The sequence below is a fragment of the Lutra lutra genome, chromosome X (assembly GCF_902655055.1).
Source record: "Lutra lutra chromosome X, mLutLut1.2, whole genome shotgun sequence".
In the NCBI taxonomy this organism is placed as follows: domain Eukaryota; kingdom Metazoa; phylum Chordata; class Mammalia; order Carnivora; family Mustelidae; genus Lutra; species Lutra lutra.
Genome location: NC_062296.1, coordinates 20056973 through 20080937, shown reverse-complemented (window position 1 = coordinate 20080937; position 23965 = coordinate 20056973). Strand labels below are relative to the sequence as shown.

The window sequence follows — 23965 nt, the reverse complement described above, 5'->3', positions numbered from 1 at the left end:
AAAGTGGGAGCTATAGCAAAAATATCAGATGTCAGCTCTCCTTGGCCCCTTCTAATGCCACCTGTGTCCTTAAACAAGTGCTCTGAGTCCACTTCCTAAGAGAAGAAAGAAAACTTTCTCTAATTGCCCCCTTTGAATGCCATTGCCAATACTGAAAATGCCAGTAAATATGTATCCAAAATCTATGTTACGTCAATAGGGAAAATGGATAATATGACTCACAAAGAGTTGGGTGACTGGTAGCTAAGAAGAAGTGAACCATTAAAAGGGGAAAGGAAAGGAGAGGGCTGGGAGGGGAGGAGAGCAAAAGGGGGGCAAGAGAGAGGAGGTAAGGAGAGCAAATGAATCCAAAGTGAGAGCTTTTTTTTTCCTAAGCAGAAACATACTAGCTGGAATCATCCAAAACCTCACCTCCTAGAAAGTGCTTGCCTTTTGAGGTATTGGAAATAGCCTTTTTTACCACCACAGCTGCTATCCTAGCCTTCCAAATGCTTAGGTAAACAGTCAACAGCTTGAAAAAGCCACTGACAGCCCTAGCACCAGAACTCACTTTCATCTGGCATGTGGAAAGTCAGGCAGGTGGGATACAGTTCTCCAGAGGTTTCATAATGCAACCCGCACCCCCACCCCACCACAGCCTTACCTGTGGCATGGCTGACCAGTAACAAAAGTGTTGGCCAAATTTCAGGTTTGGCAAAGGAGGCTGCCTGAGATTTTTTAAAACCACACTGGTAAAAAAGGAACAAAGGCTGTATTTCAGAATCAGGCTGTTCTGCCTTTGGGCACTGCAACTGAACTCTTCCACACATTTAAGCTTGAAATTCATATTCCCCAAGTTCCTTAGTAGGGTGATTCAAAGTAAAGGGTAAAAGTACAAGGAAGATAATTTTTTGTTAGCTTCTTTCTCACGGTGAAAAGATGAGGATAACATCAAGAACATTACTGACAGCATGTATCAAAAGGCAATGAAGTAGGAGGCCGCAGTTTCAACCCAGATTAGCAAGAATGGGAATGAAAGCATCAGAGCATCCTGATAAAAAACAACACACAAACATATGCACCAAGAACCTTCCCAATGTTTCCATTATCTTGATTTCAAGCTCCAGAATGCAAGCACTAATGGTTCCCTGATCCACCCAAGCTGCCTCACAGCAGCCATCAATAAGCCTGACCCACCTTTTCCAATGAGTTCCCACAGTTAACCACCTTAGTTTATGAATATTTTTGCCAAAAACAAAAATACCAGTGGAAGATTTCAAAGAACCAAGAACTTGAATCAAACCATGAGCTTAAAACAGGGAGAAACAATACCAATTTGCTAAACCCCAAACAAAATAGTAATGCTAACTGTCTGAAAGCAGCAACTAGTAAGCTGACTTGAACCAGAAAAAAAAAACCTCCTGTTTCCTGAATCAATCAAACTTGTAACAAACCCCGAGAGTCCAATCAGTCCAAATTCCTGCAAAGAGCACACACATCAAAACTTGGTTTCACCTGCCTAAGAACCCACAGAGGAACCATAAAATTAACACTGGATAAGAAGCTGGGAGAACTGGGTTCTCCAAATTTTTCCACCATTTGACTTTGGTCAAGTCACTTATATACTATTTTGGTCTCAGCTTGCTTACTTTGGAATGGCTGGGGCTGTGGTTACCAATATTCCAGGTCGATAGTCTATGCTGATTGTGAAATTTACTCTAGTGACAAAATAGAAAACAACTGTCACAATTTGGCCCTAATTTCCAGGAAGGAGGGAGATGGAACCCTCTAACTCTACTCATGGTTTCTGTTTCTAGCTTACTTTGAAATACGCTCACAGAAGAGTTAAGCAACTATGTTTGCTTAGCCTTGGAAACAGTAAGCCTAATATTCCTCTTCAGAATGTTTCTTTTCAAAAAATGTCCCAGGAGCAGTTTTTTTTCTTCAAATGAAAGCTATAGGTGAGTTGTCCCGCCCAAAATGGGAAAAGGGAAAGAAAGAAAGTAATCTAGAAATTCCTGAGCACCTACTGGATGCCAGACAAGTCATAGTACTTTACATTATTTCTTAAATTAGACCTTACAACACAGCTATATGCTAAACATTATCTTCATTATATAGGTAAGGAAACTGAGGCTTACTGATGTTAAGTGATTTGCTTACACTCACTCAACTGATAAGTGATAAAAATGGGATTTGAATTCAAGCAATCTGAATCCATTACTATACTAACATTCTAATGATTAAAGTCTGAATGACTGAATTCCTTCTGAATTCAGTGATTCAGTTGGACTTGCTTAGGGAATAAATCACACGCTGAGTCAATACAGTGAAAACAAACTTCCTTGCACGTGCACTGGGTTGGCAATTTTTAAAAAAAATTTCATCAGACAATGTGGTTAAGACCACTGGGCTTTAAAGTAAAACAAACCTCAGTTGCTTTAGTTCTGGCTTATGGACAAAGTACTTAATCATGCTGCCTCTCGATTTTTTTCACCTGACAAATGGGAAAAGAAGTATCTACCTGATTGGGTTGTTGAGAAACATTAATGATGTGATAGCAGCTAGCACAGTGGTTGGCTCAAAATTGTTCAATAAATGCATATTAGATCTATCCTTGTACTCATAAGCAACAGAACAAGAAAGGAAACGTTGTAAAGAAAAAGAAAACCAAGATTCATTGAACTCAAGTGCTCCCTGGCCTGTAGAACAGACTTCGCATGAAAGAAGTTTTCAGTGGCCCACCCGTACCCTCTAAAACTAAGCTGCATCTTGTAGATTAGCATATTCATGAGACAACATGAATATACTAATTGGCAGTGCCTAAGTAGTAGCAAGAAGACTTGTCATGCGGTCTGCTGAGCAGCAATTGTCCCTCATTTCCTGGAACCTATCCTTCTAAAGAGAGGGTTGGAAAGTAGCAGACAGAAGTACTACTGGAAGTACCAGGTGGGCTAACCCTTTTCTCCCCTCAATTCTTCAAGCCCTACCTTCTCTCTCACCCATTCACTTTTGGCCCATTTCTCATATACTCCTCTTGGTTTATTCTAGTTTTATTGTGATTCCTTCCTTGGCCATAGCTCTGTCTCTGTACATCAACATTAAGTGGTATTTATGGAATGTGCTGGGCACTGCACTAGGTGAAGTGGAGGGACATCCAAAAGTTAACTGAAGAGACATGTGTTCCATGGCCAAATAGATCAAAGATACACAGGTAGACTGGAGTTTTGGCAATATAGTAAATGCAGATATAACAAAATGATCTGGTTGATTTCAGAGTACTAAGTAGCTTGTTCATCTGTCAGTGATATACATATTGAAGAATTTAGAAAAAAAAATGTATGGTTGTCTACAACTTAATTTGAAATCATAAAAAGATGTATAAATGGGTGGATAGGTGATAAAGCAAATAGAGAGATGTGTTAGTTATAGAATCTAAGTGGTGGATATAGGGGTACTTACTGTACAATTCATAAATGGTCTCTGTATATTAAATTTTTTCACCATAAGAGGTTGAGAATAAAGGAGAGGGATAAGGAGTATAGCTTTCTCAATTTCAAATGTTTCAGAACAAAATATCGTATTTAAAGAAGCATATGGGCACCTGTGTGGCTCAGTCGGTTGAGGGGCTGACTCTTGATCTCGGCTCAGGTCATAATCTCAAGGTCTTGGGATACAGCCCTGCCTTGGGCTCCATGCGCAGCAAGGAGTCTGCTTCAAATTCTCTCCCTCTCCCTTTGCCCCTCCCTGCCAATAAATATATTTTTAATTTTTTTTAAAAAGCAGCATAAACCAAAATAGGACAAAATGTTAAAAACTGGTGAATCTGAGTGAATGGCATGACAGTCCTGTATTATTTTTGGTGAAAGTTTTATTTAAAATGATTTCAAAATAGAAGGTTAAAAGATAATTTGTTGAATGCTGACCCCTTTTACCTAATGTCTCAGTTGCCATTTTTAGTAGAGAGGATATTGGGTCAATAGTAGTGGAGAAACTGGAAAGAATGGGGGGCTAATAATCAACCCATAGATATACCTTGGGTGCCTACTATATGCAAGACACCATGCTAGGCACTGTAGAGGATGCAAAGACACAATAGGCACAGTCCCTGCCCTGAGAGGGCTCACAATGCAGGTGAGGGCATAACAAACAGTGTCTGAAAGGGTAACTGGCTGGAGGAGAAAAATTCCATAAGAGAGAAGAAGTATGAAGATTGGAAAGGTAGGTTGGAGCCAGATGGCAGAAAGTCCAAAGGCCATGCGAAGGAGTTTGGACTTCATCCTATGGATAATGGCAAGCCATTTACAATAGCTGAGTCGGGGAAAGAATATGTTCTAAACCGACAGGTTAGATAGTATAGTCTGCTGAAGCACAGGTACCTTCAACATGTATTTGTTTTATATTCATATACTTCTGGCCCTTCTATCTACTTCCCATATCTGGATGTGGCCTTTAAGGTTTTTCAACTTTCTGAATGCTGCCCATTTTTAAAACAGCCACTTTCTGTCATCTTTCCAGCCTCTATCCCTTTCCTTCCCCCAGCCCCAAGGTGAGTTGCCCAGCACTCACCTTAGCCTTGCTGACTCAGTAAGCAATAAATAAGCCTCATACAGTTTTTTAAACCAAGTTGCTAAGCTTTGAATCTCTGATTTCCTTCATGGTAATCAAGCCCCAGTTACTACGGAGATCATTGATCTGAGTTGGAAAAATGAATATTCAGCTAAGCAACATGTGAAGGAGTACAGGAAGGTATGTCCTATGTGTAGAAGGAAACAACTATTCAAAGTGATTTTTGGATATTGAAAGAAAACCTAGTGCAGATGACACTGCTAAATATATTACAAGTGATTTAGGGTCAAACCTCTCTAAGACTTCCAAACTAAAAGGTGGATGTTTTCTATCTTTCGTTTCCCACCCCACCCCAGCCCATCCTCTAATCTAATCATGTCACTCACACATTTAACACCCTGTACTGGATCACCCCTGCCCAGCTCCTTAGCAAGCAGACTTCCTTCACCAACTGGCCACAAAGTACCTTTCAGATTGTCCTGTCCCCTACCCAACTCCCAGTGAATCACACACAAGATCTTAGCTTTTTCTAAACTATCCATTCTGACATGTGACTACTTTGCATGTGTTGGTGCTCCCCCTACCTACCTCTTTTTCCACCTGGATTAAAGGCAATTTCGACTCATCTTTGTGATTTGGCATAGTTAGACTCTGGTCTATGTTACCCACCTCTAGCAATTATTCCCTTCATCATGTTTCCAGGGCACCTTGTATATTACCTCCTTCTCTGACATAATATATCTTTCCTACTGTAATATGATTATTGGTTTGGGCGTTTATCTCCACCCTTTCCACTTAACTGTGAGCTCCCCAAGGGCAGGCAGGGACTACTTCTAATTGATCACTCTTCCTAGCGCTTACCATAGGGTCTGGTCCTGTATATGTGCTCAAATGTCTATTGAATAAATGAGCTTGGTATCAAGTGCTCTTTGAACTCAAACTCAGCATCTCTCTAAAGGTAAAAATTAGAATATTATGTGACCAAAGTAATCCTAGTGAAGTATGTTTGAGGACTTGACTGAAGGAGAAATAGTGGGAGGACATATTATGGGGTCTTACTGTGGCACAGTTTCTACCCCAGGAAGCTCTTACTGGCCGCTGTTGCTGGCTAAAAAGAAGAACAGCTGGAGCAGCCAAGAAGGGCCCTTACTAGGGATTTTCCCGTCATTATCTTTCACAGTTCAGCACTGAATGAAGTAAAGTTGTTTACGTAACATTCTCCACACAGTGTTTTGATTCTTCTGAATTAAGCCAAAATTCCATTTGTGCTCTGCCTACAGATACATATGGACCAGACTTGTTAACGGGTAGTCACTGAGAGTTCTCCAGTTCACATTCTCACCTGTCATTATTACACCAAGGAACAACCTTTTGCTGGGACGGGACCACTGAAAAACTGAGAGCCAAAAAGGGGGGCAGGGCAGAACTAATAAAAATGACCTTTTATTTTTCTTCTACTTACCTATATATTTCACAGCACCTCCCATCCTGCATTGGTTTATACTATGTATCAGTACAGGAAAAAAAAAAAGAAAAAAAGAAAGAAAGAAAATGAAGACTTTAGCAAAACTTGACGCTCGTAGGCAAGAAAAAGAGGAAGCAACATTGAGGCCTGGAATATAAATCTTTAGATATATGATCTGTTGCCACTTCTGGAAAGTAAACATTTCAGCTGTTTTAAACAAACAGCAAAAGCAATTAGCCCCTTCTGTAAACTAAACTGAGGTGTATGCTGAATTAAAAAAAAAAACTGAGTCTGTTTTGATCTTCAAAAATGTCAAACTGGTAAACATGTCGCTTTTTTTGTACACATAAATCTATAAGCCAAGCCTAGCTTGCAGAAGATTTAAGAGACATAAAATTTGTCTGAGGTGTCTGCCAAATCTCCGCAGCAGAGAGAAACCCTGGAAAAGCTGACACAGTCATAACTCTCACATCACTAGCAGGCTTGTAAAGGGCTGGCTGTACACAGTCACTGTTCCTTCTCTCAAACTGTAAACAGAGAAGTAGATCATTTGCTTATCAGCTATCCGGTAGCTCATTTTTGCCTATATATCCCACAGAGGAAAGAAGGCGGAAAAAAAAGAAGTCCCTACTGGCGCATATCCCAGTTTTCAGCTGGGTAGATTTTCATTTGTATGATGGACCTGCTTGTTAAAATCTTCTCTGTCGTTTGCTCTTGCACACTCATTCTTGTGTGTACATTAGGTCAACCTCTGTCTCTGCCTCTCTGTCTGGAAGGCATTGAAAGAGGGTATTTGTAAGTATCTAGTGCAGTGTCTAACAGAGTGCTTTGCACATAATAAGCCCACAATAATCCATCAAATGAATTGAACCTCTATCTGTAATTTCTGTATTCAACTTATCTGATCATGGAACAAGAGAATTATAGATTCTTTTTCTTGAATTATTTAAAAGCAATAATTCCTTATAAAGTAGTATCATTTTATTCAGACAATTCATGCTTAGGACTTCTATCCTTTAAAAGCATCCATTTCTGCACAATGGATTTTATTTGTAAGGCAAATGAAGGAAAGACCATGCTGCAGGATCCTGATTGACAATATGAACACTGATACATTTTGTAGAGAAAATCAGATATCCCATATTCACCTGAATGTATGTCGTTACGGTAATCCACTACATATGTCTAAGACCACTTAACAATGCAGGAATATAGTGCACGCATGGGCTGCATTCTGTAAATAGGATTAACAGTTGAATTCAACCAAGGTCTTCCCTGGGGAGAAATTGCTGGAAAATACATCTACATGACATTTAAAAAAATAAATTAACCAATGACATTGGCTCCCATGAGACACATTGTTTCTTGTACATTCAATTCTATCACAGTTTTCCGTAGCTCTCTGCTGACATCCCCATCCCAAAAGACATAGAATTTCAAAACAGAAAGAAAAACAAAGCAATCGGAGCTCTTCTGTGTCTCCTGCATGAAGTGTTATGTACACAAAGGAAAGATTTCTGTACAATAGGGCAATGTGAACTGTGACATGGTGAGAGCATGTCAGTCTGGACCGTTCTTGTTATGCTGTGGTCACCTAGAACTTGCCCAAGGGAATGTACAAAGTCTGAGCGTATACTGACTAAGATTGGCCGAGGCCGCAGGAAAATGAAGAGAACTGTGTTATAGAAAGAAGTTTCGATTTTTTTCCTTTAAAAAATGTTCTTTATGATGATGATTTTTCTTCCCACTTCTATGTATTTAAATTAATTCTCCTCATCTGTAAAGTAGGGATAACTATTGCATGTATTTAATATTTTTACTGAGGATGGAATGAAATCCTGGCACACAAGAGTTACAGTCCACATCAACATTTGGCTAGCAGTAACTAAACACCTATTATATGTCAGGCACTGGCCTAAGACACCAAGAAAAAGTAAATCACAGGAGGAAAAAGTGACACTGGGGAGAAAAGCAGAGAGCTGATTTTCAGAAGTTTTATAAGCCAATCTAAGAAGTTTGGATTCTATCTTGAGGACAATGGGCAGTCTCTGAACTATTTTATACAGAACTGGATAGCTTCGGATTTGCGATTTAGAAAAATCATTCTGTCAGCTCTGGTGGAAAATGGATTGGAAGGGAAGCAGGTTGGAAACAGTAGTAATCCAGGCTAGAAGTTGTGTGTGTGTGTGTGTGTGTTGCAGGGTATATGTGGGGGGGGCGGTGTGCAATGATAATAGGGGTAGACATGGGAAAGACATTTTTAATAACTTTAAAAAAGTAACAAATATACTATTATAGATTAGAAAGTAAAATTATGTAAAAGGTTAAAAACAGAACTCATGATACCTTACCATTTACAGCAAACCACTATTGCATTTTTGTGTGTTTAACATTACAGGATAATAATTTCCGATATATGCATGCATAGGGGTGTGTGTGTGTGTGTGTGGCCACGTGCATGAGTATGTGTGTGTTTAAACTGGAATTTGTCAGCTTCATAACCTGAATTTTCTCTTAATATATCATAAACAATTTTCAACATCATATTTTTTTAGCAACATCAACTTACATGGCTACTTAGTAATCTATTCTATAGATATAGCATAATTGATTCAATCCAAATCTCTAGTATTGGGGACATTTAAAATGCTATGTTTTTCTCCTTTTTTTCCTGGGATATTTATCCTGAGAGCTAAAATTTTGGAAATATCACATTTACTTCCTCAGCATAGAGCCCTAGACATTGAAGTGGTAGATAGAAAGCTATGTCCAATTTTAAGATTTTTGATACATACTGATAATTTCTCTCCAGAAGGGTTGTATCAAATTAGTCCCAGTAGTAGCATCTACGAGTGGGAGATCCATTTGAGAGTGATTTCAAGGATGGAGTCAACTACATTTGGTGGGTGGAGGAGGAATGGATCCTTGGCAGACTATTGGGACTGGAACAATGTGAACTCTGTCAAGTGGAGCAAAGCAATGAGCAGGCCTAAGGAACAGGTGGCTGGGTGGGTAACTGATGAGAATGAAAAAGGTAAGGGGACTACAGGAGAGTGAAGGAAAATGAAAAAATGAGAAAGAAAGAAACCTCTAGTGAAGTTGTGCATTCAGGTCACTTTAATTTACTGCTTTATTGGGTGCCTGGGTGGCTCAGTGGGTTAAAGCCTCTGCTTTCGGCTTAGGTCATGATCCCAGGGTCCTGGGATCAAGCCCCACATCGGGCTCTCTGCTCAGCAGGGAGTCTGCTTTCCTTCCTCTCTCTCTGCCTGCCTCTCTGCCTACTTGTGATCTCTGTCTGTCAAACAAATTTATTCAGCAAAAGCAGCTAATGTAGCACACAGCTAATTTTCTTGTAACATTTGGCACTATGGTACCAAAGTTCTGAATTACATTCATATGACTATGTTTATCCATCTTTTTCATCGAATAACCATTTTCTATTTATCTACCAAGTGCTAAGAGCTGTTCTGGATTCTCTGGGTATGGAGATATAAGAGACCAGGCCTCTGCCCTCAAGGAGCTCACAGTCTAGGGGAGAGCCAGACACATCCACAGACTGACACACTATAGTGTGGTGCAGCCTAGGACAGAGGTAAGTGCAGGGTTCCATGGAGGCCAGGAGCCTGACATTGTTTCGTGTATGCTTGCATGTGTCTGTGTGTAGTGTGGGGGCAGGGAGAGTTGCAGGAAAGGCTTCAGAGGTGTTGATCCTGGTGGCGGGTATTATGGAGAGCATGTTTTGCATGTAGCACTGGGTGTGGCGCATAAACAATGAACTCTGGAACATTGAAAAGAAATTTAAAAAGTAAATAAAAATTTTTTAAAAAAGAGGTGTTGATATTTGAACTGAGTCTTGAAGGAGGAGTTCCTCAGATGACTAAGGGTCACAGATCATACTCATATTCCTTACCAGTGCCTTGAATATTTGTGCCAATGCTGTCAAGGGCACTCAGTAAGGCAGTGAAGATGCCAGTCTGCAATCCAAACCCATTCGTGAAAACAGACTCCACTGTTACCCTCATCTATATAATGTCCATGGACTGATTTGGGCAATAACATGCACATCTTAGAATATAAAGGATAACAGACAAGTGACATAAGACTTTCAAAATATATTCTGATGATACTGACAGAATATAATAATCACCTCTACGAAGTCCTACTAATTTTACCTTCTAAATGTCTCTTATATCTGTTCCCTCCTCTCATATGCAGCTCCCTTGGGTCCTCATCATCTCTAGCTTCCTAACTGGTCAGGCCCCCCTCCAGTGCATCCTAAAGTAAAAATCTCATTATGGTGCTCCTCTCCTAAAATATTTTAATGTTTTTTATTGCCTACAATCATTAATTCCCAAATTTTATTTGAGTACTATCATATTCACACACCACGTGTACTATTATTTACATAACATTTGTCTTTAAATAAACATAAAACTTGTTCACTTTCTATTTTTACTAAGCCATTTCCTCCATAACCTTAGGTTTGATGATATAATTCAGTTTTACCTTTTATGAGACACATCAGAATATATAATTACTAAAACTTAAAATGCTCGTGGAAGTACAACATAACCACCACTGGCAGATATCCTATAGTTTAAAAAACAATGGCCTATGGGAGCACATCCAAGTTTTTTTCTTTTTTTAAAAAAAGTATTATTATTATTATTATTATTATTATTATTTTAAGTAGGCTCCATGCCCAGCATGGAGCCCAAATCAGGACTTGAACTCACAACCCTGAGATCAAGACCTGAGCTAAGATTAAGACTCGGATGCTTAACCAACTAAGCCACCCAGGCACCCTGAGCACATCCAAATTTCTTAGCACTGCATTCAGGGTACTTCACAAATGAGCCCCAACCTATCTTTCCATTACAAACCTTCCTTTCCCCAAACAATCTATACCCTAGCCATGCTGAATTCCTAAATATTGAATGGACATGCTTTGCTCTTCTACAGCCACATATCTTTCACAGACTATTCTTTCTAATCTGGAATGCCTCTTCTCGCTGCTCTCTGCCTGGCAAACTCATTATCCTTCAAGACCTGTCAGGTCACCTCTTTACAGAAGACTTCTCCCTGACAGTTAGACACTCCTTCCTTTACCCTTCCAATAGCACTTTGTCCCTATCTCTGTTATACTACACATTTTCTCAGAATTACGGTCATATACCTCCCCAGATAGACCTAGGGAGAGCTCACATCTCATACTCTGTTGCATCCTGAGCACTGCATGTGAGCAAAGGAGGAGACCTAGTGACATGGGAGGTCACTTAAAACAAAAGCTATAATAAAGCCTAAAGTATTGTCCAGGTCCAAATAGCTTACATGTAAGACATGTTTTTTAAAGAGAATTTATCTGATTCAGAAATAGCCATACTGACTATAGTTTTGGCAGACACAATTAGCTACGGCTGCAATAGCAGTTAAGCTAATTCGGTTTTGGCAGTTACTTTACAGCACACACATACTGACGTAGAAACTAAAAGTGAATCATTTGGGTTTCTGCCAGGGTGATCAACACAATAATCTTTCCTTACCACAAATGGAAAGTCAAGAACAAAAGTGAACAGTGAGACTAGTAAACCATGGCAGAGAGAGCATGGGCTTTCAAGCCAGAGATCTATACACCCAAGCCAAATCAACTCCTTACAATCCATATGACTTTGGGTAAATTGTTTCACTTCTCGGCCTTTTAGCTTTCTCTTCTAGAAAACTGTGAAAAATAGTACCTACTTTGTAAAACTCTTAAGATAATGCAACAAAGTGCTTATGATAGTGCCTGGAACATTACATGGGCTCAATAAATAGTGATTATTATTGCCCAGTGAAATGACAATTCAGATAACATGACATATAAGGACAGCAAATACATTTCTTAAGACAATAAATTTACAGCACCAGGCTTTAAAATGACAACTGTAGAGTGTAGCTAAGAATAGTGACTAATAAAACATCTATAAGGCAAAGTTCTTCTTGGATTTAAATTAAACTCACACCTGGAACATACCACCACACTTCTTTGTGTTCTCCAAGAAATGATCTCAAATCAGGTTCCCCTAGGATGAAAAAACACACACACAAAAAAATCACCCAATCTTAATTTTTTGTCTTTAGTTTTACTTGATATAGAATAATATCCAAACTATGTGGATGCTTTAAAGTATCCTGTTATTATGACCCCAGGCTTTCCAACACTATTTCTTTCACAATCTCACCTTGATGACACCTTTTATTCCAATCAGGCATACCTATGCCCGCCCTTCACAAAAGTGCTCTCTCTTTAATCTACCCTTCTCAGATACCAGTTCCGGTACCAGAAAGCATTTTCTCCCTCCTCTTTGCCCATTTCAAATCCTCTTTACTCCTTTGGAGCTGAAATTTAAAATTCACCTCCTCCACAAAGCCTACCAGGACTGTTCTGGAAGACAGAGGACAATGTCAACTCCCAACCCCATCAGTATTACAAATTTTTTGCATGTTTTTGTAATAATAAAATAATTGATACGGTCTGTTTCGCCGTCTAATTTATTCCGCAGTCAGTACGCCCCCTAAATCATTGTCAATATTAGTGCTGTATGAGTCCGTACCGGAAAACCCAAAAGCGCTCGGTTTTTAAAAAAGGTCTAACTTGCCTTTGCCTCTCACCAAAGCACTGCACTGAACCTTAACCACATGTTCCTCAAAAGCGAAATTTCTTCTATCTACTACTCCCCACCCCTTCTAGAAACCGATGAGAAACCCTTTCCACTCCAAAGATCTGGTCAGGGAAGGGCCAGGTGGCTGGAAGGGCCAATAAAGAGAGGGCGACGATCTTCATCTCACCAGCAAGGAAGCAAAAAGTGAAAATTTGGCAAAAAGTCACTCCCTAGGCGTGGCGAGGAATTCCCACGCCCCCAGAGGAAGTTGGGGAGTGTGTGCATTGGGAATGGTGTGTGCCCAAATCTGAAATGTAAACTGAGGGAAGAGAGGAAACTCCTCCAAGTAGTGAGAGTCCCGACGTCGCCTAAGGAAGATCCCGGTAGAGAACCCTAACTTCAGATTTCTGAGGTGGCACCGGACGGGAGCGGGGACAGACGATGGCGTTGTGAGGAGAAAAAGAAAGCGGGCGAAGTAGGAAAAGAAGAAGAGGGCGCGCTCCCAAGGCTCAAAGCTCAAGGAAACTGCCATAGAAAAACTCAAAAACCCACCCCTGACTCCCAGTCCCGACACCCCCTCCCCGGCAGAGGCGGAGTTGGGCGGAGTTAAACGCTGAAGACAGCGGCCCGGAAGCACCCTCCTCCCTAGCCCCCCTCGGTCCCACAGTCCCCAGCCATAGCCACTCGGGCTTTCTGCCTCTCTGACCTCCAGCTCCCGGCTACCGAAGGGCTACTTCTTATACAGCCATGGAAAATCGGGCCGGCATGACAGCTTCTGAGAGTACAGCGCCCTCGCGGCGCCTCACGTCACGCAACCGTCTTCTCAACTCCGCGCCTTGTGCTAGCCGGCTTAGGCCGGACGCTCAGGCCCAGGGCCAGATTCTCACCCACAGCACGGCGGCTTCAGCCTCTCCTATTGGTTACTGGTCACCAGGGAAGCCTGAGTCTCAGTCCCTTGTCCTCATGGGAAATGTAGTTTTAGGCCGCTGGAGGCTGTGCTTCCTGGGGGGATCTAGTATCGGCATTGGCGGAGAGACTCAAGTGAGGACAAAGGATTATGGGAGATGGAGTTGAGGTCCTTCTTTCTGTATACCCACAATTCCTACCTCCAGTCGGATCAACACTGAGTTCAGATGTGGGAGGGTATTGTGGGTGTTGTAGTTTGCAATGTAGTGCCCTACAGACTCTCGCTTCTTGGCGTATGGTGTTGTGCTTGTGGGAGTAGATGAAGGTTCAAGATTTATTTTACTATTGGTTAAGCTATTAGCATTTTGGGAGAAGCACTTTATGTCGTGATTTAAAATTCTCATTGAGTTTGGTTGAACGACTTTTAAAAATGTTATTTATGCTCTCGATAGACTTAGAATAACTGGTCCTTTAAACCTGTCATAGTGCGTTCTGTGTGAACCACCTGCATTAGAATCACTTCAAAGGTTCTGGGGGAAATGTATACTATGTTTCTAGTAGGGTGTCACATTTTTCCTTTGAGGTAGTATCATAAGAGGCAGAGCAATGTGATCTAAGCCCGACCAACAGAAGCCCACTTAACCCATAAGGAAGCCATATCGTTGCCACGAAGAACAGTTGCCACGTCACTAGTGTAATGCAACAATTTTAGAACAGATAGAGAGTACAACATGAATAATAAGAAATAAATGTATATTTCTTTAAGAAACTATTGTTTTAGGGGCGCCTGGGTGGCTTAGTTGTTAAGCATCTGCCTTTGGCTCAGGTCATGATCCAAGTGTCCTGGGATAGAGACCCACATCCAGCTCCCTGCTCAGCAGGAAGCCTGCTTCTTCCTCTCCCGCTCCTCCTGCTTGTGTTCCTGCTCTCGCATGAGTCTCTCTCTCTGTCAAATAAATACATAAAATCTTAAAAAAATAAACTATTGTTTTAGTAAAAGTTGTGCTAAAAAGGGGTAGATAAAGAAATAGATGGAGACATCTAGCACTTTCAAGCCATTTAAAAGCTGAGGAAAATGATGGTTTATTAAGGTTGATTTCACTCCTAATTTTTGACTTTTTTTCTTTGTTAGAGATGAATCCTTATAGCTGAATTGATCGTTACAGTTGGGTTACTACAATTTTACTGGCCAGGACAACTTTTTGACTCACAAGTGGAATGAAGGCAAACAAAGAGGGTTTGCATTTTGCTAAGGTAATTGCCTAAAATTTTAAAAGAGAAGTGAAAAAATAAGAGGACTTAATGGAGTGAATAATTTACTCAGCAAACTGCTTTGTGCAAGGCTCTGGGCTAAGCACTATTGCTACAGAATTAGAAACCAGCCCTTGCCCTTAAGTAGCTCACAATCTACAAGAGGAGATGGAGTATACAATGTGAAAAGGCTCTTAAAAAGGGTCTGCATAGGACTCTACAGGACAATAGAAGTGGAAGAACTCATTCTACTCCTGGAAGAAGCCATGCTTGAATGGTGAGATTTGAAGAACTGGTAAGGCATCTGGGGGTAGGGAGGTCAACCATATTTTATACTGAGGAATAAGAATGTGAGAAAGTGCAGAGAACACCTCCCCTTACCTCTCCCCACAAAAAATTAGATCAGGCAGGAATAGGAGGCCATACTAATGAGTTCAAAATTTAACCTGAAAATAGTAGAGAACTATCACAGGATCTTAAGCAAGGACATGGTGTGATCAGATGGACTTGGTGATAATTTGGATATGGAAAGTAAGGGAAAGGATGGAGTGTCTCGGGACTCTCAAGTTCTGATTTGGAAGACAGAGTATGTGGTCATACCACTTGTTTAGATAGGGAACCCAGAAAGAGTAACAAGTTTTGTGAAGGATAGGAGAAATTAAGTTTTGGACACTTAAAATTTGAGGAGTCTGTGGAACATTTGAGGGGAGATAACCAGTGGCTGCAAGGAAGTATAGGTCTGAAGCACAGGAGAGAGGTCTGGGTTGGAACTAAACATTTGAGAGACTTCAGTATATAGATGGTAATTAACTCAGCAAATATGGATTAAATTTCACTTAGTGTTTAGAATAGTAATTTTTAGAGGACAAAGATTAAGTTTGGAATCCTAGAAAATAACTATATTCAAGGAGTATGTAGAGGAAGTCAAGCTTCCTTGCTTTCAAAGGAAGCTGAGAAGAAATGGCCACATAGATGAACCAAGAGGAAATAAAGTATAATTACTAGAATATAACACAGAGAGGTCAAATAAGAGGCAGAAGAGTAACAAGGAACTACTCATTCATCCATTCAACAAATATTTTTTTGAGTACCTACAACTTTCCAGGCATAATTCAAGATGTTGGGATTAGAGAAGTGGGGAATAAAACAAGTAACATCCCTTTCCTTTGGAGCTTATGCTCTAATTGGGGGGATATATCAATAAATTTATATCAATTTATCATGATATAAATATATCAATATATTTATATCAATAAATAAGATTAATAATTAAAATACATAGCTGTGACAAGTAGTATTTCTGCAAGGCTTATTAGATTGTGTGTGTGTGTTTGTGTGTGTGTGTTACACATAGAAAGGTGAGACTCTTGATTGTGGGTAGAAAGTATGCCTGAAAATATATCCAGGAAAAGAAATACCTGAGTCTAAGAAGATGAATTTGTGAAATAATGGCCCTGGTTATGTTAGTCTGGCAGGATTTATAGATCAATCGGTAGGCCATGGTTAAGCTTTTGTCAAGGGATAGTGTAAAGTTCAAGCCATGGTCACGGTTCAGGTTCATAATGTGGAATGCTTTTGGCTTCAGGCTTTGCTTAGGTTAAGGCTTAGTCAGTCTGTTGCTATCTTTAAAAGTTGGTGTGGATCCCTTGTTAAAGGACCATGCAACCAAATTTAAGGCTCAGCCTGATATCAACATTAGGCCCCAGAAGTATAGCCATGGTTCAATCTGTGTCAAGGATTAGAGTCTGTTTCTGATTGGTATGAAAGCTCACTTGGAAGCTGTCATTATTCCAGTATGGCCTAGATTATACCTCATTGGGAAGTCAGTATACAAGATTTGGGTTCAAATTTTGGCCAATATGAAGATTTAGTCTGTAGGTAGGAAGAGGCTTTGTTATAAAACTAATGTCAGAGCTGTCTGTGGGTCAGCCTTAGATGGACTACAACGAGGGATAGGGCTCAGCTCAAGGTTTGACTTTAGTGTTTTGGTCAGTGTTGGAATCACTTGTATTTTTAGGCTTGGAAATCAACAAAGACCAGTTATGGCTCTGCCAGAGGCTGCTGTTCATGATGATCTTGTTGCCTTGGAAAGGGCTAAATAAGAATTTGAATAGGATTTATGATCAGTCTTTTATCAGTTGAAGTGACAATTAGTGTTCACAGTTAAAGTTTTTTCTTGGTCCAGCATTAGACTCAGTCTGTAGTTAGTGTTAAGCTTAATATTCAATCTTTTGTCATTTTAGGTCATTACCTGTGATATGCCCTGGAGTTTTGTCTCAGATCAATGTTAGCATTTCATCCACGGACAATATGAGTGTAGAGATTGTGGCCAGGATTTCAACTATGCATATGAGCAGGATTTGGGATGCATATCTGGCCAGAGAAAGCCCAAGGTGTAATTTCTGGCTTTAGCCAAGGTCAGTGTTCTCTCTTCATTGAAATCCCCTATCAGAAATGATCTGTGGAGCTAACTCATGCAGTGACCAATGTCGTACCTTATTCTGTGCCCAGAGCACAGCTCAGTCAGTGACCTATGTTAGCACTTACACTTGGCCTGTGTCAGAGTTGATTCTGCAAATAGTGGTCCTATTTTGACTCTGTGTAGAGTTTCTGTTCACTGAGTGCTGCTGTTAGTGCCATCTGATCAAGCTTTTATTTGTCTTTTAACATATTCACTGATGTAACTCCAGTATTATTCCATACACAATACACATATTTTTTGCTTATTTAGATACTTGAAGAAGGCTTATAATGATCAGTAGCTGGATTGAGTTTTGGGACAATTTATCAAACATTTTTAAATAGATTGTTTAATAATGATATTGGCTTGCTGGGGCAATACTGTTGATTGGTTAACCCAATAACTTTAAAATATCCCCTTGCTTTATACTCCTCAAAATACAGACTCTAAATTTAACACTACTTTTTCTTGGGTGCTATTTTTTTATATCAATGAGGCACAAAAGGAAATATGGTTTGATTTGTGGAAAATTTTATTTTCCTGGCTAAAGGAACAAAAATCATGGGCAATGGCCCTTCCATTTTTTAAAAAGCTTTATTGAGGTATAATTGATACACAAAAATTTTATATATTTAATGTATATATTTCAATTAGCTTGGACATATGTCTGTACCCATAATACCATCACACATCAATTAGCTTGGACAAGTGTCTGTACCCATAATACCATCACACCACCACAATTAAGGCCCTAACATATCCATCACCTTCAGAAATTTCCTTGCTTGTGTGTGTGTGTGTGTGTGTGTGTGTTGTGATAAGAACATTTAACATGAGATCTATCCTCTTGACATATTTTAAAGTACATAATACTGTAATTTTAATTGTAGGCACTATGCTGTGGAGTAAATATATAGAACTTATTCATCTTGCAAAACTGAAACATTATATTCATTCCACCCAGCCTCGGGCAATCACCATTCTACTCTCTGCTTCTTTGAGTTTGACTATTTTATTTTATTATTTATTTATTTATTTGACAGAGAGAGAGAGAGAGAGAGAGAGAACACAAGCAGGGAGGAGCAGGAGAGAGAGAAACAGACTCCCCACCAAGCAAGGAGAGCCCAATTCAGGGCTTGATCCCAGGACCCTGGGATCTTGACCTGAGCCAAAGGCAGCCGCTTAACCAAATGAGCCACCCAGGGGTCCCGAGTTTGACTATTTTAGAATCCTTAGATAAGTGGAATCATGCAATATTTGTCCTTCAGTGACTAGTTTTGTTACTTAGCATAGTGTCCTCTACATTTATCTGTGTTGTCATAATGTTAGAATTTCCTTCCTTTTTAGAAGCTGAATAATATTCCACTGTATTTCTATACCACATTTTCTTTATCCATTCATCTGTTGATGGACATTTAGGTTGTTTTTATATGTTAGCTGTTGTGAATAATGCTGCAATGAACATTGATATGTTAATTTATTTTTGAGATGCTGATTGCATTTCCTTTGGATATATACCCAGAAATGAGAGTGCTGAATTGTAGGGTAGTTCGATTTTTAACTTTTTGAGGGACCTTCATACTGCTTTCTATAGTAGCTGCACCATTTTACATTCCCACCAACAATGTACAAGAGTTCCAATTTCTCGGCTATCAGACACATGAAAAAATGTTCATCATCACTAGCCATCAGGGAGATTCGAATTAAAACCACATTGAGATACCACCTTACACCAGTTAGAATGGCCAAAATTAGCAAGACGGGAAACAACGTGTGTTGGAGAGGATGTGGAGAAAGGGGAACCCTCTTACACTGTTGGGAATGCAAGTTGGTGCAGCCACTTTGGAGAACAGTGTGGAGATTCCTTAAGAAATTAAAAATAGAGCTTCCCTATGACCCTGCAATTGCCCTATTGGGTATTTACCCTAAAGATACAGATGTAGTGAAAAGAAGGGCCATCTGTACCCCAATGTTTATAGCAGCAATGGCCACAGTCGCCAAACTGTGGAAAGAACCAAGATGCCCTTCAACAGACGAATGGATAAGGAGGATATGGTCCATATACACTATGGAGTATTATGCCTCCATCAGAAAGGATGAATACCCAACTTTTGTAGCAACATGGATGGGACTGGAAGAGATTATGCTGAGTGAAATAAGTCAAACAGAGAGAGTCAATTATCATATGGTTTCACTTGTTTGTGGAGCATAACAAATAACATGGAGGACATGGGGAGATGGAGAAGAGAAGGGAGTTGAGGGAAATTGGAAGGGGGGGTAAAACCATGAGAGACTATGGACTCTGAAAAACAACCTGAGGGTTTTGAAGGGGCGGGGGGTGGGAGGTTGGGGGAGCCAGGTGGTGAGTATTAAGGAGGGCACATATTGCATGGAGCACTGGGTGTGGTGCAAAAACAATGAATTCTGTTACGCTGAAAAGAAATAAAAAAAAAAAGAGGATATGAAGGATGCAAAATAAACTTCAAGTCTCTCAAAAAAAAAAAAAGAGTTCCAATTTCTCCGTCCTTGTCAACACTTGTTATGTCTTTCCTCTTTGATAATAACCATCCTAACAGTTGAAAGGTGACATTTCATTGTGATTTCAATTTGCATTTCCCTGATGATTAGTGACAATAAGCATCTTTTCATTTTTTTCTTTTTTTATTATGTTCAGTTAGCCAATGTATAGTACAGCATTAGTTTTTGATGTAGTGTTCAATGATTCATTAGTTGCATATAATATACGTGTTGGTCATTTATATAAGACCATTTGGAGAACTGTCTGTTCAGGTCCTTATGAATTTTATGATTGTTTTTAAAATTTCTGCTTAAAATGCCATTGGGATTTTGATAGGGATTGCACTGGATCTGTAGATCACTTTGGGTAGTATGGAATTTTGACAATATTAATTCTTCTATCCATGAGCCAGGGATGTTTCTCTATTTATTTAATATGCTTTAATTTCTTTCATCAGTGCTTTTATAGTTTCCTGTGTATTAGTCTTTCACTTCCTGGATTAAGTTTATTTGTATTTTATTATTTTTTTAAAGATTTTATTTATTTATTTGACACAGAGAGAGACACAGTGAGAGAGGGAACACAAGCAGGGGGAGTGGAAGAGGGAGAAGCAGGCTTCCCACTGAGCAGGGAGCCTGGCGCAGGGCTCAATCCCAGGGCCCTGGGATCATGACCTGAGCTGAAGACAGATGCTTAATGACTGAGCCACCTGGGTGCCCCTGTACTTTATTATTTTGATGCTTTTACAAATGGGATATTTCCTAAATTTTATTTTCAGATATTTCATTGTTAATATATAGAGATACAGCTGATTTTTGTATCCTATTAAGCTTTTACCAGAGTTTAGGGGTTACCAATGGCCAGATTAAGGCTTACTATGAAGAAGGTTTAAAGGGCTGAGTGTAAACACGTTTCTCATATAGGTTGTTGATGTTATGTGTCAGTCTACAAACAAGGTTAGTGAATAGGCAACACATAGGATCCAGCTTGTGTTCAGGTTTAGAGACTCAGGGTGTTGCCAGGGTTTGAGTTCAGAGTGTTCATGTCCTGTTGTCACTTTGGAATTTAGACTGGCTAGCGTAGCAGGCATTCTGGTATCAGTAGTAGAGTTCAATCTGTGCTAATTTTTAGTGCCTCTACTGTGCCCAGTGTCATGGGTATATCTCTCCCAATTTAGGATTAGGTTTGTGGCCAGGCTGATTGCTCAACCTCAAGCTAGTGCTAGGACACATTCTGTGGCCTCTAATATAGTGAACTTTGTTTATGGGTTTAAGGCCCAGTCTGTGACAAAGGTTAGTACTCAGGCTCAGCCTGATATTAGGCCTAATAATACAAGGAGGGTTTTATTCAACCTTGCAGTGTGATGAATTATTCTTTAGCCAGGAATAGGCTTCAGACTTTGGGTCTCAGATTTGTGGACAGGATTTACATTTTTCATCCCTGAGTGGTACTCAATATGTAGCCAGGAATAGGGCTCAGATCTTGGCTTTGGTGAGTTGGATCTGTGCTTAGGGTTAAAGTTCAATATCTTGCTAGGTGTCACACAAAGAGTCTGAAAAGTATTTGTTTCATTTTGTCCTTAATTCATGTTCAAGGCCTGGGTTCAGTCCTAGCCCAGGGTTAGCATGCTGTTCAGTTTCTGGTATTGGGAATCTGTCTGTGGCTAGAGTTAAGGTTAAAGCTGCAGTTGGATTCAGTCTGGGGCTAGCATTTAGCCAGAGATAGGGTCTAGTCTATGTCAAAGATTCAGGCTCAGTCATTAACATTTTGGGGAGGATCAGTTCTATTTTCAGGGTGAAAACTCAGGTTGGAGGTTAGACTTAAGGGCTCAGTCTGTGTTGAGAGTTAAGAATTCAGTCTATGGCCAGAAACTCAGTTTAAGAAGTTAGAAGCTATAAGATATAGGTCCAAATCTGTGGCCAGTGATAAGGCAAAGTCTGTCTCAGGTTCAGTGGATTATTCTGTGGTCTGATTTATGAACCCAGTTTCTGGCCAGGTTCATAATTTGAGCTTTGAACAGAGTTAAGTCTCTGGCTGTGTCTATGTTCAGGGTTTTGTGGGCAGGATTAGGGCATATGACGTGGTCAGAATATATCCTCAAGTTCTGTAGATGATTTGGTTTCACTTCTTGGCCAGGATTAAGGCACAGTCTTTGGCCAAGTTTAGAGTTCAGTCTCTGTACATGTTTTTGTCTCTGTGTGAATCCAGGTTTAGTAGTCATTCTCGTGCCAGTGTTGGGGTCATTTTCTGATTAGTGCTAAGACTGTGGAAATTGTAGCTGGGTTGGTTTCCAAGATCAAATCTCAGGCTGTGACCGAGTAAGAGCCTCAGTCTTTGGTCAGGGTTAGAGCTCTGTCAGTATCAATGCTGAGCACTCATATTGTGGTCAGTGTAAGATATTAAGTATATCTCAGAGTTAGGTCACAGTCTACAGATCAGGCTTGACACTCAGCCTGTAAAAGGCCATGTCTGAGGATAGGTTGGATCTCTGTATCACAAGAAAGCTTATCAGCTGCCATAGTTACAGTTCAATAGGAGATCAAAGCTAGAGACTCATCCAGGTACCAGTCATAGGTATTTACTCTTGAAGCAAGCATAGACAGTGAGTATGTGACTAGACCCAAAGATTCCACTGAATCAGGGTGAAGGCCTTGGAGTGTTAAGTCCAGAAAGGGGCTCAGTTTATGGGATAGAGTTAAGATCTCCCTTTGGGGCTAGGGCTAAAGGCTTGGTGTGAAATTAGGGTTAAGACTTCAAGTCCAAAGTGAGGCACTCAGGCTATGTATTGGGTTGGGTTTTTCATTGGTGCCCAGGGTTAAACAAAAGAACTGCATTCAGGGTTGGCAGCTTGGTCTCTGAGCAGACTTAAGAGACCAGCTGCTTGGGATGTGGAATGATGGTAGTTTATTAATTTTATGTGAATAGAGTTGTCATAAAAAAGTTAAAAGCAAAGAAGATTCCTACAAATGAAATAGGCACAATACAGGGAAGGAACCAGGGCAAGAGGCTGACTACTGAATTAAGACCAGTATTGTTCTTGATATCTCAGAATTTTAGGTGAGGAGGGGCAGGGCAAACACAAGAGACTGAGGGGAAAGGAAAAAACTGGCAAATAGGGAGTTGGTACCCCCCCCCCCAAGAAAGTGAATACATGCTTCTTAAAGGAGAGAAGCTTTTTACAAGTTGTCTGGGTTGAAGTGGTATAGGGTGGAAAACTTTACAGAGGATGGGATCTCCCATTTGCTGAGCTCTTTTGTCGCATTCTGTGTATGTTCAATAAATATTTGTGGAATGTATGTACATAGGTTTGGTTTTCTTGTATTCTCCCACTGGGCCTTCATGACAGTCCTTTGTGATAAGTCTTCTTATCCCTAATACACAGACAAGGAAAACCAGTCATGCTAATTTAAAAACCTCAAAAGGGTCACAGGGCTAGTAAAAGCAGAGACACGTTTTGAATCCAGTTTTATCTTATTTCAATCTCCTATTCTGCTTTCATGCCACCCCTTTGTTTGTAGTAAGCTTGTGAGATTTACATCTCACCTTTGCCCCTTAACTTTATAAACTTTGTCTCATTTGATTCTCATAACTCTGTAAAATGGTTCTCCTTTTTATCCCCTTTTTACAGTTGAGGAAACATGTTCAGAGAGGTTAGGTGATTTTTCTTAAAGTCACACAGCTAATAAGGGGCAGAGCTGAGATTAGAACCTAAATATGTCTGACCCTCAGTGGAAGTTTTATTCCCTGGTTTATCTTGCTGTCTCAAAATACCTTAGCCTCCAGGAATGACTTTTGATGGACCTTTTGGACTCTGGTGCAGGCTGATGTAGGGATGGACTTTGTGGTAGGAACATGTTTGTCTTCTACTATGTCATTTACTATGGTGATTTGAACCTAAGAGGGATTGAAAGTACTCACAAGGGGGTATACAACAAACTCCATGAGGTTACATGTAGTTGTAGAGCACCCCCTCCATCAGAATCCCTCCCTGAGTACAAAATGAAAATTACTAATGGTGGGTTGTATGTATGAAGGGTACGGGGATAGAAAAAAGGTAGATGATCGCTGACATGGGCCTCCATATTTTTTTCTCTGTCCAAGGACCAGCCTTGCAAATAGTATTTCTAAGAGAACTTGAAGCCAACTTTCCATAATTTCCACAGCCTGTTCTTGAC

At 40.1% G+C, this 23965-nt stretch overlaps 1 protein-coding gene across 6 annotated transcripts in view; it reads right to left on the bottom strand.

Annotated features, from left to right (window-relative positions):
* ENOX2 (ecto-NOX disulfide-thiol exchanger 2) overlaps positions 1–13535 on the bottom strand; it is a 266320-nt gene extending 252785 nt beyond the window's left edge. For 4 of the 6 annotated variants that reach the window (XM_047715861.1, XM_047715860.1, XM_047715859.1 and 1 more), the window contains exons 1-2: positions 13361–13535; positions 12016–12075 (exon numbers count right to left, since the gene is read on the bottom strand). The gene's annotated coding sequence lies outside the window, so the exon portion shown is untranslated. The remainder of the gene's footprint in view (positions 1–12015; positions 12076–13360) is intronic. The other 2 variants (XM_047715863.1, XM_047715864.1) reach the window with 2 other exon arrangements.
* Between the last annotated feature and the right edge of the window lie 10430 nt (positions 13536–23965).